General features: G+C 42.3%; 1 protein-coding gene across 4 annotated transcripts in view; it reads right to left on the bottom strand.

The window, feature by feature from the left end:
* MEI4 (meiotic double-stranded break formation protein 4) overlaps positions 1–13075 on the bottom strand; it is a 622672-nt gene that overhangs the window by 270619 nt on the left and 338978 nt on the right. The window lies entirely within an intron of this gene.

Below are 13075 nucleotides of genomic sequence, written 5' to 3'. Positions count from 1 at the left end.
ACCACAGTGAGAGCCATTATCCACAAATGGCAAAAACATGGAACAGTGATGAACCTTCCCAGGAGTGGCTGGCCGACCAAAATTACCCCAAGAGCGCAGAGAAAACTCATCCGAGAGGCCACAAAAGACCCCAGGACAACATCTAAAGAACTGCAGGCCTCACTTGCCTCAATTAAGGTCTTTGTTCATGACTCCACCATAAGAAAGAGACTGGGCAAAAACGATCTGCATGGCAGATATCCAAGGCGCAAACCACTTTTAAGCAAAAAGAACATTAGGGCTCGTCTCAATTTTGCTAAAAAACATCTCAATGATTGGCAAGACTTTTGGGAAAATACCTTGTGGACCGACGAGACAAAAGTTGAACTTTTTGGAAGGTGCGTGTCCCGTTACATCTGGCGTAGAAGTAACACAGCATTTCAGCAAAAGAACATCATACCAACAGTAAAATATGGTGGTGGTAGTTTGATGGTCTGGGGTTGTTTTGCTGCTTCAGGACCTGGAAGGCTTGCTGTGATAGATGGAACCATGAATTCTACTGTCTACTAAAAAATCCTGAAGGAGAATGTCCGGCCATCTGTTTGTCAACTCAAGCTGGAGCGATCTTGGGTGCTGCAGCAGGACAATGACCCAAAACACACCAGCAAATCCACCTCTGAATGGCTGAAGAAAAACAAAATGAAGACTTTGGAGTGGCCTAGTCAAAGTCCTGACCTGAATCCTATTGAGATGTTGTGGCATGACCTTAAAAAGGCGGTTCATGCTAGAAAACCCTCAAATAAAGCTGAATTACAACAATTCTGCTAAGATGAGTGGGCCAAAATTCCTCCAGAGCGCTGTAAAAGACTCGTTGCAAGTTATCGCAAACGCTTGATTGCAGTTATTGCTGCTAAGGGTGGCCCAACCAGTTATTAGGTTCAGGGGCAATTTCTTTTTCACACAGGGCCATGTAGGCTTTGAGTTATTTTTCTCACTAAATAATAAAAACCATCATTTACAACTGCATTTTGTGTTCAATTATGTTATCTTTGACTAATAGTTAACGTTTTTGATGAGCAGAAACATTTACGTGTGACAAACATGCAAAAGAATAAGAAATCAGGAAGGGGGAAAATGGTTTTTCACACCACTGTATTTACAAGGAACTGTTAAAATAAAAAAATATTTTAATAAAAATACACAAATTTGGTTTTGATAATTTTTTTTTTTATTAAAATCTAGAGTCATAGAAATATCTTTAAATCACAAAAACACTTGAGAACCGATCTATAATTATGACAAATGTATAACAAAAGTGCAATTTCCCTTTAACTGTAGTTGCAAAATACACCAGTTATATGTAACATTTAGATACCATCTTTTATATCTGCAGTGACGTTTGCTATTATGCCACATTTCCTTAGTTTATTACTGCAGTTTTGCAAGCCTTTCTGGTACATTTTACAAAACATGTCTGAGTAGTCGAGCCATTTTAAAGGGGAAAAAAAAAGAAAAATTAAATAAAATCACTTACTGGAGTTTTGTTTTTATCCATCTGAATATTGCTTACACTGAGTAACCAAGAGGCATTTATAAATTTGTATTTTGGCCCTTTGTCAGTATGTTTGTAAACCCTTACCCATAAGCTGTAGCATCTCATAATGGATCCAAGCACTTTGCAGAAAAATAAAAATTGACATGAACACAGTGATCATTATTACAATTTGAAAAATTTTTCCCATGTCTGCCTGGAAGTTTTATTTTACTGATTTGTCTGACGACTTCCAGTTGTTCAAGGCAGTTATTACTCGCCTTCACCACTTTTCAAGCTGCTGCATTTACATCAAATCCTCGCCTTCCAAATGCACTGACCTTTTCCTTTTTATGTAAGACGTTGCTATAAATTGGTAGTGAACAGAATGTTTCAGGGACAAACATTGATTCTGTAATTGAAGCATTTGGTTCTGTGTTTGCGCAGTGTATCAGATTTTTACAAAACTGTACTACTGAGTTCAAAACTTTTCCTTCTTATTTGCCAGCTCATTTATTTTTGTTTCAAATAACTTCCTTACTTAATCCTCAAAATGAGATTTATTTTCTGTCACTTTAAATACTGCACATAGCCATGCAAAAAAAAAAAAAAAAAATTCCCCTGTAAGAGAAGGCAATTGCAAAGATGGATGAAATACACTGCATTTCAATAGTTATTGCACATCACTGCGTGCTTCCCAAGGTTATAATGCTGAGGACATGTAGTGTTATTTAAAAGTGGAGAAGAAAAGTGGTATATCAAGGGCTGTTGTCTGTATGCTTTTCTGTGAAGGTCTCTCTCCCGCTATGTTAGTTTGCAGTTTCACAGAATCACATTGGCTTATTCATGCTGAGATTCAAGTTCATTTATCTGCGGCTAGAAAAATCCCTTGAAACTGATAACAGCTAAAGTGACATATATCTTGCACAACAGGTGAAACACAAAGTCTGCAGTGAAAGCTTAATAAGGGTGGTAATAAACAACCATTTTGACTCAACTGCTTCTTGAATAATTTTCTTTTTAAATGTCATTTTTTTTTTGAGCATTAAAGTAGAAAAAAATTTTTAATGTGAAAAAGAAACCATCTTCTTGTTCACTTGTAGACTGGCCACAACATCAGCTCACTACGACCACCATTAATTTTTTTTTAACTTGGCACCAAAAAGAGAATGTGTGGGATTGCTTTCAAATGCTCTTTTATTTAACTAAGAGTAGTTACTGAAGTTGTAGCATTGGTACAATAATATCACTTTATAACTTCAGCAGGTGATAGGTTTTGAATGGCAAAAGTGTTATTAGGTGTGAAATACAAAGGCTATTTGTATTTAATGTACAAATCAATGAATCTTCATGGCAAATTTTATTCTTTAAAAAGTTAATGGGAACCTGTACAAAAAAAAAAAAAAAAAAATAAGCCAGATACTTACCTAAGGAGACCCAGAACCTTCCCGCTCCGTTCTTTCGGCCCCTGTTCAAGAGCTGGCTCCCCGGTAGCAGTATTTAACCAATTTGGTCAAACACTGCTCTCTCTACCACTTCTGAAGTCTTCGGGAGTCTGAGTGCTGCCGAAGACTGACCGCTCCATACTTCGCACGTGTGAGCTCCCTCTGTTGTACGCAGTGTGGCGAGGAGTTCAAACGGGAGAGCCAGTGCTTAACAGAGGGGACCAGGAGAGGAATGGGAAGGCTCTATAGGACCCAGAGCCTTCCCTCTCCTTAGGTAAGTATCTGGCTTATTTTGTCTTTGTAACGATTTCCATTGACTTTAAGCATTTAATGAAAAGGTCAGCTAGACAATAAAATATATTTTCCCAATACAACATAATTTTAACTCTGACAGTTCATGGAAATTTATAAATGCAGCAAAAGTTTAACATTACACAAGCAGTGCTTCTTTTCAGCTCTCCAACCAGGTCCCCCAGTATTGAGGTCATGTTTACAAATATTTGATCGCCATATCCACATACAAAGGTTTTTGATGCTGAATTAGTTGTTATCGCTGACACATCTAATCCTTTTCAAACATATGACACAATAAAGGCAAGTTGCAAGATCACAAAAATGTTTTTGTACCAGTCTGTCAAATTAAATCACAAGCAAAGTAACATGCATTTAAAGTTTAATTGCAATAACTCTAATACCAGATCTTGTGGGAGGAAACGCAATTGAAAGTTTCAGTATTTAGTTATCTAAATAAATGTTTAGCTATATGTATTACCACACTAATTTTGCTACCCTTTTTACACAGCAACAACAAGACAGGCAAGGCAAATGGTGAAACAGACCGCATTGTAAAGCTGCTATCACATTAGGTTTATTCTCCCTCATGAAACACACAACTTTTTTTTTTTTTTTTTGACAGATTCCATTCTTTCATAGTACTGGTAATTAAAATGTTATTGCAGATGCAGTTTGTGAAACCTCAGGAAAGAAAATACATTCCAAGCACAACTAATGATACTCAAAGTTGTCATCTAAGAAGTGACATGTCAAACTGGGGCAATCATAATAGATGTAGATGTCCACATGTCTCTGTCTGTTGTGACTCCAATAAAATCGATTTTCCCTTCGTGTTTACCGCTTCATACATTTCTGGAATTACCTTTTTTTTGCATAGTACTCCCTGCTTGGGATGACATATCTAGGTGGTTTAATAATTTTCTGAAAACTTTATCCTCTACTATGGATAGTGACCAACCACTATCCATAGTAGAGGATAAAGTTTTCAGATCATTTCACCGACCAAACTTGTAGTCGTTTTACCTCTTGTCTCTAGGTCTAAAACTTTGAATTTTGTCCAGAAAGGCTGCCATATTCAATTGGTTAGAAGGTGATGGTACTGCTATGCATTTCATTGTGGGTAGGTTGAACAGACTTAAAGAGACACTGAAGCGAAAAAAATATATATGATATAGTGAATTGGTTGTGTACTATGAATAATTACTAGAAGATTAGCAGCAAAGAAAATATTCTCATATTTTTATTTTCAGGTATATAGTGTTTTTTCTAACATTGCATCATTCTATAATATGTGCAGATTACATAACACTCAGCATTCAAAATGAGTCTTTCAGAGCAGTCTGTGAAGTAATGAACTCTCCTCTAGCAGAGGAAAAGTAAACAGTTCAATTACAGTTGAGATAATAAAAGTCAGATAACAGCCCTCTCCACCACTAAGTTAGTCGGAGAGCTTAATAGCTTTTTTGCATAGAGATAACAACTGGAGTTTCTCAACTCTTTCTGTACTGGAAACAATTAGCCTGATGTATCTGATCTTAATGTTTTATTTCTTAGCTGTACTACACATACAAATCATAATATCATCATTTTTTTTTCGCTTCAGTGTCTCTTTAAAAGATGACTCTGCTGGTCCTGGACTAGGAGCTGAACTACACATTAATGCATGCAGGACTCCCAACAGAAGCTAGTTCATCTGAGGCTGGGCGGTCTTTGTCTTCAGATGGTAAATTCGCACTGTCAAACTGAGGGCTTGAGCTTGAGGGTGAAGCTGGAGGCCACACTGGCAATGGTGAATGTGTACTTTTCAGTTCCTCAAATTTGGACAAATGTTTGACTTTTAAATGTTTCCACATCGTTGAGGTTGTATGTGACTCACTTCCTCTAGAATGTTATCTTTGCTGAACATAGGTTGCAATTTGCACAATTTTCATTTTGTGAAATTTGGTAATGGCTCTAGATATTGGATGCTAATATAGATGATGCCATCATATGAGGTAATATTGGCACACTCTGCCTGAAAGTAAAAGAGTTTTTTTTTTAATCTCTACATTTGTACAGCTCTCTGTCCTTGCTCTCTTCTCATGTCTGCCCCCTCAGTAAATAGTGCCCCCTTAGTAGACTAGATACAGCCTTTCAGTATAGAGCCCCCTTAATAGATGGAGAAGTAATACCCCTTTCTTACACTTCGTAGACTAGCAAATGCCCCTTTATTAGTGTCCCCTTAAATCTGATATATAGGTAATATGCCCCATTACTATACTACTGCTATGTAATGCCCCCTCAGTATAGAACCCCCATAGTAATAATAGTATATGAAATAGCCAGAGTCACCCCAGCCATACCACCTGAGGTCTCCTGGTTTGACACCACAGTGTCACCGTTGCCACAGCTGGATATATCCATTCCTGGTATCCAATAAAGTCACATAGATTAGTATGCCACAGCTCTGGTAAATCAAGTTATCCAATATCAGCAGCATGTTCCACTCTAGAGATCCCTCCTTGATGAAAACACAGCCTGTATAGGAACTCACAGTGCAAAGAAGCAAAGAGGGATTCGCTCAGTGGCTTTCAATATTCAAACTGATTTATTTAGAGTAAAAACAGCCAATAATGATAAAGGATACACTCACATACCGAGGGTCCTAATCCACTTAGGACCCTCCCTGGTGTATTGTGCTTCCCACTCAATGTGGTACCACAACCTCTCTAACTGGCACTATCCAAGCACTGCCTGCTCTCATTCCGACTAGTTACGGCTTCTCGCCATCATCAGGGGATTACTACTCGATGTGGCCCCTTAGTAGTAGTACCTTTTCAGTACACAGTGCCCCCCTCATTAGTGCCCCTTTATTAAAGAATCTCAATCTGAGAATGCCCCCTTTAACCACTTAACGACCGCCCCCAGCCGATGGGCGGCGGCAAAGACCAGGCCAAAACGACCGCAATACGCCCATCGGCGGGGGCGGCTGCGTGGGTGGCTATGCGGCGATCGCGTCATTCGTGACGCGATCAGCCGCCGGGGACTGGCTCCGCCCACCGCTCGTAGTAACCCGCCGGCCGTTCGGAAGCGCCGGCGGGTTACTAGCACCCGGATCGCCGCATGGAAATAGTATAATAGGCTTTGTAATGTATACAAAGCCTATTATACTGGCTGCCTCCTGCCCTGGTGGTCCCAGTGTCCGAGGGACCACCAGGGCAGGCTGCAGCCACCCTAGTCTGCACCCAAGCACACTGATTTCCCCCCCCCTGCCCCCTGATCGCCCACAGCACCCCTCAGACCCCCCCCTGCCCACCCCCCAGACCACTGTTTGCACCCAGTCACCCCCCTAATCACCCATCAATCACTCCCTGTCACTATCTGTCAACGCTATTTTTTTTTTTATCCCCCCCTGCCCACTGCCCCCTCCTGATCACCCCCCCACCCCTCAGATTCTCCCCAGACCCCCCCCCAGACCCCTCCCCCCGTGTACTGTATGCATCTATCCCCCCTGATCACCTGTCAATCACCCGTCAATCACCCGTCAATCACCAGTCAATCACCCCCTGTCTCTGCTACCCATCAATCAGCCCCTAACCTGCCCCTTGCGGGCAATCTGATCACCCACCCACACCAATAGATCGCCCGCAGATCCGACATCAGATCACCTCCCAAATCCATTGTTTACATCTATTCTCTCCTCTAAACACCCACTAATTACCCATCAATCACCTATCAATCACCCCCTATCACCACCTGTCACTGTTACCCATCAGATTAGACCCTAATCTACCCCTTGCGGGCATCCAATCACCCGCCCACACGCTCAGATTGCCCTCAGACCCCCCTTTATCAATTCGCCAGTGCAATATTTACATCTGTTATTCCCTGTAATAACCCACTGATCACCTGTCAATCACCTATCAATCACCCCCTGTCACTGCCACCCATCAATCACCCCCTGTCACTGCCACCCATCAATCAGCCCCTAACCTGCCCCTTGCGGGCAATCTGATCACCCACCCACACCAATAGATCGCCCGCAGATCCGACATCAGATCACCTCCCAAATCCATTGTTTACATCTATTCTCTCCTCTAAACACCCACTAATTACCCATCAATCACCTATCAATCACCCCCTATCACCACCTGTCACTGTTACCCATCAGATTAGACCCTAATCTACCCCTTGCGGGCACCCAATCACCCGCCCACACGCTCAGATTGCCCTCAGACCCCCCTTTATCAATTCGCCAGTGCAATATTTACATCTGTTATTCCCTGTAATAACCCACTGATCACCTGTCAATCACCTATCAATCACCCCCTGTCACTGCCACCCATCAATCACCCCCTGTCACTGCCACCCATCAATCAGCCCCTAACCTGCCCCTTGCGGGCAATCTGATCACCCACCCACACCAATAGATCGCCCGCAGATCCGACATCAGATCACCTCCCAAATCCATTGTTTACATCTATTCTCTCCTCTAAACACCCACTAATTACCCATCAATCACCTATCAATCACCACCTGTCACTGTTACCCATCAGATTAGACCCTAATCTACCCCTTGCGGGCACCCAATCACCCGCCCACACGCTCAGATTGCCCTCAGACCCCCCTTTATCAATTCGCCAGTGCAATATTTACATCTGTTATTCCCTGTAATAACCCACTGATCACCTGTCAATCACCTATCAATCACCCCCTGTCACTGCCACCCATCAATCACCCCCTGTCACTGCCACCCATCAATCAGCCCCTAACCTGCCCCTTGCGGGCAATCTGATCACCCACCCACACCAATAGATCGCCCGCAGATCCGACATCAGATCACCTCCCAAGTGCAGTGTTTACATCTCTTCTCTCCTCTAAACACCCACTAATTACCCATCAATCACCCCCTATCACCACCTGTCACGGTTACCCATCAGATTAGACCCTAATCTGCCCCTTGCGGGCACCCAATCACCCGCCCACACCTCAGAACGTCCTCAGACCCCAGCCCTGATCACCTCGCTAGTGCATTGCTTGCATCTATTTCCCCCCTCTAATCACACCTTGAGACACCCATCAATCACCTCCTGTCACCCCCTAGCACACCTACCCATCAGATCAGGCCCTAATTTGCCCCGTGTGGGCTCCTGATCACTCGGCCAAACCCTCAGGTCCCCCTCAGACCCCCTTCCGATCACCTCCCCAGTGCATTGATTGCATCTATTTTCCCCTCTAACCGCCCCCTGAGACACCCATCAATCACCTCCTGTCACCCCCTAGCACTCCTATCCATCAGATCAGGCCCAAAACATCCTGTCATCTAAGAGGCCACCCTGCTTATGACCGGTTCCACAAAATTTGCCCCCTCATAGACCACCTGTCATCAAAATTTGCAGATGCTTATACCCCTGATCAGTCATTTTGAGAAATTTGGTTTCCAGACTACTCACAGTTTTGGGCCCGTAAAATGCCAGGGCAGTATAGGAACCCCACAAGTGACCCCATTTTATAAAGAAGACACCCCAAGGTATTCTGTTAGGTGTATGATGAGTTCATAGAAGATTTTATTTTTTGTCAAAAGTTAGCGGAAATTGATATGTATTGTTTTTTTTTTCACAAAGTGTCATTTTCCGCTAACTTGTGACAAAAAAAAAATCTTCTATGAACTCACCATACTCCTAACAGAATACCTTGGGGTGTCTTCTTTCTAAAATGGGGTCACTTGTGGGGTTCCATTTAAGGGGCCCTAAACCGTGAGCAGTAGTCTAGAATCCAAAGGCCTCAAAATGACCTGTGAATAGGACGTTAGGCCCCTTAGCGCACCTAGGTTGCAAAAAAGTGTCACACATGTGGTATCGCCGTACTCAGAAGAAGTAGTATATTGTGTTTTGGGGTGTATTTTTACACATACCCATGCTGGGTGGGAGAAATCTCTCTGTAAAAGGACAATTGTGTGTAAAAAAAAATCAAACAATTGTCATTTACAGAGATATTTCTCCCACCCAGCATGGGTATGTGTAAAAATACACCCCAAAACACATTATACTACTTCTCCTGAGTACGGCGGTACCACATGTGTGGCACTTTTTTGCACCCTAAGTGCGCTAAGAGGCCCAAAGTCCAATGAGTACCTTTAGGATTTCACAGGTCATTTTGCGACATTTGGTTTCAAAACTACTCCTCACGGTTTAGGGCCCCTAAAATGCCAGGGCAGTATAGGAACCCCACAAATGACCCCATTTTAGAAAGAAGACACCCCAAGGTATTCCGTTAGGAGTATGGTGAGTTCATAGAAGATTTTATTTTTTGTCATAAGTTAGCGTTAAATGACACTTTGTGAAAAAAAACAATTAAAATCAATTTCCGCTAACTTGTGACAAAAAAAAAATCTTCTATGAACTCACCATCCTCCTAACGGAATACCTTGGGGTGTCTTCTTTCTAAAATGGGGTAATTTGTGGGGTTCCTATACTGTCCTGGCATTTTAGGGGCCCTAAACCGCGAGGAGTAGTCTTGAAACGAAATTTCTCAAAATGACCTGTGAAATCCTAAAGGTACTCATTGAACTTTGGGCCCCTTAGCGCAGTTAGGGTGCAAAAAAGTGCCACACATGTGGTATCGCCGTACTCAGGAGAAGTAGTATAATGTGTTTTGGGGTGTATTTTTCCACATACCCATGCTGAGTGGCAGAAATATCTCTATAAATAGACAATTGTGTGTAAAAAAAATAAAACAATTGTCATTTATGGAGATATTTCTCCCTTCCAGCATGGGTATGTGTAAAAATACACCCCAAAACACATTATACTACTTCTCCTGAGTACGGCAATACCACATGTGTGGCACTTTTTTGCAGCCTAACTGCGCTAAGGGGCCAAAAGTCCAATGAGCATCTTTAGGCTTTACAGGGGTGCTTACAATTAGGCACCCCCCAAAATGCCAGGACAGTGAACACACCCCACAAATGACCCCATTTTGGAAAGTAGACACTTCAAGGTATTCAGAGAGGAGCATAGTGAGTCCGTGGCAGATTTCATTTTTTTTTTGTTGCAAGTTAGAAGAAATGGAAACTTTTTTTTTTCTTTTTTTTGTCAGAAAGTGTCATTTTCCGCTAACTTGTGACAAAAAATAAAATCTTCTATGAACTCACCATGCCTCTCACTGAATACTTTGGGATGTCTTCTTTCCAAAATGGGGTCATTTGGGGGGTATTTGTACTATCCTGGAATTTTAGCCCCTCATGAAACCTGACAGGTGCGCAGAAAAGTCAGAGATGCTTGAAAATGGGAAAATTCACTTTTGGCACCATAGTTTGTAAACGCTATAACTTTTACCCAAACCAATAAATATACACTGAATGGGTTTTTTTTTATCAAAAACATGTTTGTCCACATTTTTCGCGCTGCATGTATACAGATATTTTACTTTATTTGAAAAATGTCAGCACAGAAAGTTAAAAAAAATCATTTTTTTGCCAAAATTCATGTCTTTTTTGATGAATATAATAAAAAGTAAAACTCGCAGGAGCAATCAAATAGCATCAAAAGAAAGCTGTATTAGTGACAAGAAAAGGAGGTAAAATTCATTTAGGTGGTAGGTTGTATGACCGAGCATTAAACCGTGAAAGCTGCAGTGGTCTGAATGGATAAAAAGGCTCTGGTCCTTAAGGGGCGAAAAGACTGTGGTCCTGAAGTGGTTAAACAGAACTAGGTAATTTACCCTCAGTATAGAGCTCTCTTAGTAGTAATACCCCTTCACTACATAGTGACCCTCAGTAGTGCCACTTTAGTAAAGACTCTCAATCTGATAATGTCCTCTTGTAGAAAAATTGGTAATGCCCCAAGCCCAGTTATTTACTGTAGTGGCTACTTCTTACTGTAAGAAGATGAGGCAGATCATGCAGAATCTTGTGAGGCAGCAGAAGGTCTCTGGGTCTGTTACTCTGTTGGTGGTGGTCTCTCTCCAGCTGCAGGGCAGCAGCTTTGGTGGCAGCCTAGGAGGCAGCAGTGGGTCTTTTGGTCTATTGCTCTGTCTGGCGGGTCTCTTTGTCTATTGCTTCAGTGGGCTCTGTATGCTCCAGCGTCTCCTTATCCCTCTCTCGTGAGGGGACAATGTCACTCCCTTAAAGGGAACCTAAACTGAGAGGGATATGGATGTTTCCTTTTAAACAATACCATTTGCATGGTAGTCCTGCTGATCTCTTTGGCTGCAGAAGTGGCTGAGTCACACACCTGAAACATGCATGCAGCTAATCCAGTCTGACTGCAGTCAGAGCACCTGATCTGCATGCTTGTTGAGGGGCTGAAAGTATTCATGACACAGGATCAGCAGCAGAGTCAGGCAACTGGTATTATTTTAAAAGGAAAAGTCCAAATCCTTCTCAGTTTAGGTTCCCTTTAAAGCGCTAGGATGCATCGTTGCTATGTCGCAGGGTTTGATTCAAATAGCAGAAATAACATAGAGATTCAAGTCCACAAATCTCAAAGCTTTCTTAGGATTCAAGGGATTTGTGTGATTCGTTGCCCCACCTCTACTTTCACATAAGGCAAAGCAAAAAAAGGATGATTCATCATCATAATAATAATCATAAAGGCCTGAGCCCACTAATGCAGTTGTGTCCACTTTTCAGCAACACAACAATGTTACAGATGCTCAAAATTGGACAGAAGCGGGCACAACTGCGTTAGTGGGCTCAGGCGCTAATGAACACAGCTATGCAGAAAAAAAAATAGTCAACTTTATTTAAAAATAAATGAGATAAATATTGGCAAAAAACTAAACAAAGAAACATCCTAGGGGTGATCATAGCCCACCAACAGGGAGCTCTGTTGGTGGGCAGAAAAGGGGGGGATCACTTGTGTGCTAAGATGTGCGGCCCTGCAGCAAGCCCTTAAAGCTGCAGTGGCCTGATTTATTAAAAATTGCCTGGTTGGGGGGGGGGGTTCGTTAATCCCTGGTCCTTAAGAGGTTAAGTCAAAATTTTATGCGTGCATGTATATATATACATACTGTATATATATATATATATATATATATATATATATATATATCTGTATATTGTAACGATCGGTGTAACACAGAGAGGATCTGATTACCGGTGATATGCAGTATCACCGGGTATGCAAATATATACCCGATTATTGATGATCTGCAGTATCACCGACAATCAGATATATCTCTAACCTCTGGACACCTGAGTAATAGGAGTGTTTGGTGCAACAGTAATACTTTGAGGAGGGTCCCCGTAAAGGGGATACAAGGCAGTATGGGATACTGCCTGAAGGACAGGCTCCTTCCTCGGCCTGAGGCTCCCAAAGGGGGGGGGCGGGTCAGGCTGAGTGAAGGAAGGACCAGAGTGTGAGTGACACCAAGGGTGGGGTGTCACTGACAGATCTGTGAACTATCTCTAACAGAGGAGATAGTTCTCGAGGTCGGACTAGCCAGGTCGGCAACAGACAGACAGATAAGGTACAAAGACAGAAGGCTGATTCGGTATCCAAGACAGGCAGGGTTTGGCAACGTGACATCAGATATGCGTGGTACCGAATCAGAAAGCAGAGGAATTGTCAGGAAAGCAGAAGGTCATAACAGATAATATACAATGCCTAGTCTCGGCGTGAGCTCCGTGATCATCAACACCCTGGAACTAGTCTGAAGAATAACAGAATGATCATACAAGTCCCTAATCTGGGTGTGAGTTCCGTGATCATCAACACTCTGGAACTAGTCTGACGTATAACAGGTTGGTAACACAAGTCCTTAATCTGGGTGTGAGCTCCTGGATCATCAACACCCTGGAACTAGTCTGAAGTATAACAGAGATATAAAACAAGTCCCTAATCTG

Source organism: Hyperolius riggenbachi, chromosome 4 (assembly GCF_040937935.1).
Source record: "Hyperolius riggenbachi isolate aHypRig1 chromosome 4, aHypRig1.pri, whole genome shotgun sequence".
NCBI classification, from domain to species: Eukaryota; Metazoa; Chordata; class Amphibia; order Anura; family Hyperoliidae; genus Hyperolius; species Hyperolius riggenbachi.
Note: the sequence above shows the minus strand (reverse complement) of the source record. Positions and strands in the feature narration are given on the sequence as shown.